Below are 5,406 nucleotides of genomic sequence, written 5' to 3' on the forward strand. Positions count from 1 at the left end.
ACATAGGTCGCGTAGTAACAATTGGGTGTTTTGGTTCAGCTGGATATCACATTGGCGCCCGACACAGCACGCCCCACAGAAGCCCCATAACACATCTGAACGGTGTATCGGGAACATCTCCCAATTATAAGTACTGGAGATAATTACCCATGGGCCATGTACGCTGAGATGTACTAGTGGGACGCTTGTGGGGTGCGCTTTGTAGAGCGCAAATGTAAACTCGTTCAACTGTTACTTGGATACGTACATAGAAGCTCTTAGCTTGCCACGTGTATGATTATCAGAAGTTGGGACCCAACACTAAGCAGGTCCCACATGTATGACTTCTAAACATATCTGGGTTTCCACGTTGGAAAAAAATTGAATTTTAGAAAATTTTCAATTTTCAAAGGAGTTGGTCTGTGGATGATCATCTGCCGGGCCTAGCCAGGCTTAGCACATACTGTATATACCCAGGCCAGGACTGAAATATAAGCACAAATAACGAGCGCAGGCCAGGCTTATTGGGAGGGGTGGATTGGATATCGTCTTAACTAGGGCTCTTGCCCAACCCCACCAACCTGAGTAGGCCGGGTTTTTATCAGCACCGGTCAGTTTCGGGTTGAGCAAAATCATAAACCGATATATCGGGTCGGTTTCGGTTTTTTTATGTGAATCGAAATTGATCTGAACCAAACCGAACCAATTAGTTTTCTAGTTCGGTAGTTCCTAGTTTCCTACTTAACTAGTCTTCTACTAGAACTAGAACAACCCTATCTTCTAGTTCTTATTTAACTAAATTGTATCTATCATAATTTCTATAGTCTTTTATACCAAATAGGCAACCCATTAGGCAATTACAATTAGAATTAGGTGTCCTTCTAGTTCTTGGCTTCTCTATCATTTTTGTAACGAGCCTAAAAAATTGGGCCCAGTCTGACTTGCAGCCTTTTGGTCCTAATACAAACCAATGCCTAGAGACAAAACTTAGGCCAAAGTTTGGAAGCTTGGTTAGACTATTTTCAAACCTGGATCTGTTGTTCATTTGAAATTAAAAATCACTTTTTCATATAAATGAAAATTAATGGGTTTTATAGATTCAATTAATATTATATTTATGAATGTTTTGTAAACATTTTTATTTTTTTTGTAAATACAAATATATTGTTATTTAATGAAAACTAAAATATTAATTGATAATGATAAAACTATATAAAAATTATAAGATATATATCATGCACAAATTTATAAATTTTAAGTACTAAAATAATTATTTTATTATTAATATTTTATTCTATAAATTTCTTGAGATTAAAATCATCTATTGATGTAAATGTGGATATGATAGATTATTTATTCTATTTGTTTATAAAATACTAATTTTTAACATTATTTCTTTTCATTTTTAGTTGAAGCTATTAAACATAAATATATATTACTTGTTTGGATTGCATATAGACACAAGAGTTAATACAAAACATTAGATGGTTTAGTAGTTTGAAGTTGTGTTAAGAGTTTTAGTGTTTGGTGCTAGGTTCAAATTACACTATAAGCATTAATACAAATTTTCTTAATGGAAAGACATTGTGTATCGATCTCAACATTTATATTCACTAGTAAGTGTCAATTCTATATGATGATAATAATAAGAATAATGTATCAAAAATTTTCAATAAAGTTCATGTATTTTTTATTTTTTTATATTCTTGTTTTTCACTATTAATCTGATGCAGATTGCAAAATTTGAATCTGATTAAGTAAGCACCTCATATTGGGCTACAAATTTTTGGCTGAACTTTTGAACATGTATAACTTGGTGTATACTTTTGGCTGAACTTTTCTTTTTTGTAATGCTTTATCTTCTTAGTGTATACTTTTTCTCTTTATTTATCAAAAAATGTAAGATTTAAAAGAAGGGAATTGAATGTAGTGAAAATTGTAGTTCAAACTACATTTTAAACATCACAATTAAATAGGGATGAAATTCAAAAAAGGGGTATTTTAATCAAAAGAAAGTTTCATAATTTTATTTATTTTTAACAGTAGTGTAAAAATGGTGTTATAGATGTGTTCAATTTTTCTATAACTTTTTATTTCTATGTATGTAAAAATAATGTTATTTACACTTATTTTTTGTTTGATGTGTTAAATATATGATATTGTACATGTTCCCAAATGTTTTTATTTAATTATGACATTAAAGGTTGACAATTTTGACCCAAAAGTTGAACTATTGATCTTCTCTAAATAGGAAAATAATTTCATTTTTGGTTAGTTTTGGATTATGTATTTTATTTTCATCATCGACAAAAATAATTCTTGTTTATTACACTTATTTTTTGTAATTTGATTGATAAAAAATTATCATAAATGTGTCTATTTTTTCTATATTTTTGTAATTTTCTATATTTGTTTATATTTAAAATTTTTATTATCAAACTATAACTTCATGGGTTGGCCTATTTAATTTGGATAGTTGAATTGCATAGTCATCACTTGGATAAATAATGATTTTTTTTTATTAAGCTTTAAAATATATGGGTTTATATTGTTAAAAGTAATGGACATAGATCTAATTAGTAGCATTTATTAGTGAAAATTAACTTAAATGTGGGGTTTAATAAGAAAGAATGGGAATTAATACCTTAAACATAAGAGTTAATGAGAGGGGATTAAATGAGCTAAAAAGCATTAATTTAAACTACATTTTCAACCTTCATAATTAGAGATTGACTAAATAACAAATGTAGGCATTTTAGTTAAGAAAAGTTCCACACCCTCATTCATACTGTTTATAATACTATAGATATGTACCACCATTGCCACTAATCCTTTTTCTCTCTTTCACAATGTATATTTTGATTTTACAACTCTTGTAGATGTTTCATCTAGCTTGATTCTTGTATTTTCACTAGCTTTTATTTGAATATGTTGGCCTCTAACATCATTGCCATAGTCTTAGGATCCAATTGAGTGCCAAGTCAAGGTCCTACCTCCATGCCATGGTTCAAAATTTTGATACGATATGCCTTGTATCAAGCATGTTGTATTGTATTGGTGGCTTCCTGATACGCCTATTTATAGGTGTTTTGAGAACCCCCATTCTTTTTAATAAAAAATACATGTTCAAAAAAAAGACCCAAAACCAAATTTTGAAAAAAAAACTAAAACAAGAAGCATACAAATGTGTTATTTTAAGTATTGAAACACCACTACCAATACATATATAGGGGCACATCGATATTTTGAACCTTGCTCCATGCACCAGTTTGAGTGAACACTATAGCTTAATATGAAGGTCACATTGTGTGGTTGTCATTTTATTTTTGGCTATATTTTTGGATTCTAGCATCCATACCATATAGGTTATTACATTGGTGTTATCTACTTAGGCTTCACAAAACATTATTAGAAGCTTAAATGGCTTCATGCAAGTTATACTTACTTTTGTCAATGAGCAACTCAAGGTTTCATTGTGATCCATGCATTGGATTTGTCATTGAAATCTTCATCCTCTTTGGGCCTAAAAGAAGCAAGTGTTAGATGGTTGTGGGGGCTTGAGCCCATCTCTTTTTATTATTATTATTATTTTTCAATTCATGTGTCACATTCGACAAAACTAGCAATATAATTCTGTAGGTTGCATACACTTCAAGATAAGTATATGAGAATTCTATGGTAAAAAGGAAGGATAAGAAAAAACCTTCATATTTCCCATCACACACAACTGTCTCATTTGAAAATCTTTTTTTAGAAATTTCTATTTTGAGTTGAATTAGAATAGGGTTCTGGGCTTCTAGCTAGGCTCAATATAATTATACCCAACTAAGGGTATTTGAGTTGTAAACACACCATGCTAATTGAACATCAAATACCTAAGATATAAAGAAGAAGAAGAAGAAGAAGAAGGAATATGCTAGACATTGTCACAATCACAAATTACAATAGCATATGAATGTGCTTACCAAAAAAACGTAATAGGAATATGCTAATAAACGTAAAAAATTAATTAAAAATTAAAGAAAACTAATATTTTTTTATAATTACATTTATTAGTGAAATCATAAATGAAAAGATAAATAAAAATTAATCATAATCACTAAAAATTAATTTCATTAAAAACAGTATTTAAAAAGCAAAATTATACAAACTAATAGAAACAAAATCTATTGTATATTACTAAAATGCAATTGTTCATGTGAGCATCCACTTTCCATTCTTCCAAGTAATTTTTTTCTGATTTTACAATCTATTTACATTTTTTAACATAATCTATATGGCTACGCATTCTACTATCTAACACTTTGTTTTATTTAAATTTTCAACAAAAAATTTGGAAGGTATGATCATACAAGGCATAGGGGATAATATATTTTACTAATTTAAAGTCCACTTGAACTTTACTTAAAAGTAATAAAATTAATAATGTTTAAGTTGAACTTGGTTCAATTCAGTTCAATTGAGAAAGTCATAGTTACTTCTACTTTAATTTCTTTTAAAAAAGCTCGTGCATCGCATGGGTTCTAACTAACTAAGATATATATATATATATATATATATATATATATATATATATATATATATATATATATTCAAATATATATACAAGAATCGGATTGAGTTGGATCAAGCAAGGGAGGATCAAAGAGAGTGAAAAAAAATTATCAAATAGGCTAAGAGGTGCAATGACTGTGCAATCATAAAGCATTTATACAGTTTTTTACAGACATTGTCATGGATGAAAACGATCTAATAGTATTATTTCTCTCCATTGTCAAATTCCAAGGTATTCTCCCCTTAAAATCTGGTCAAGCATCAGAATTTGCACTCTCATACTTTTGCACCAATGGCTTCATTTGGAAGGAGTACAAATATAAATATGTACTGTACAAATTCATACAAAATAATACAAAATATAAGGTTTTGCGCTCTATATATTTATATTTGTACTCCTTCCAAATGGAGCCATTGGTGCAAAAGTATGAGAGTGCAAATTCTAATGCTTTTTTTTTTTCAGATTTTGCATTGTTTCATTTGTTTGCACTTCAAATGAAGTAAAACAAAACCTGCAAGTAAAGTAAACCCCATAGAGAAAGTAAATAAAAGTTGCATTATTCTCATTTGCTCATTCATGCATTTGTACTAGTGCAAATGAATTGCATTGCAAATAATGGAGCTTGTTCAATTTTTATATTTTGTGTATATTTTTCTTATTTTTTATTTTTAGTTTTCTCATTAATTAATATATATATATATGTATGTATGTATGTATGTATGTATGTATGTATGTATGTATGTATGTATGTATGTATGTATGTATATATGTATGTATGTATGTATATATGTATGTATGTATGTATGTATGTATGTATATTTAAAAAAATTACGAAAATCATATTTTTTTGTTAAGCAAATGAGACTACATAA

This window comes from Nelumbo lutea, chromosome 5, assembly GCF_056320005.1.
Source record: "Nelumbo lutea isolate HS-2025 chromosome 5, American lotus-T2T, whole genome shotgun sequence".
Classification (NCBI taxonomy): Eukaryota; Viridiplantae; Streptophyta; class Magnoliopsida; order Proteales; family Nelumbonaceae; genus Nelumbo; species Nelumbo lutea.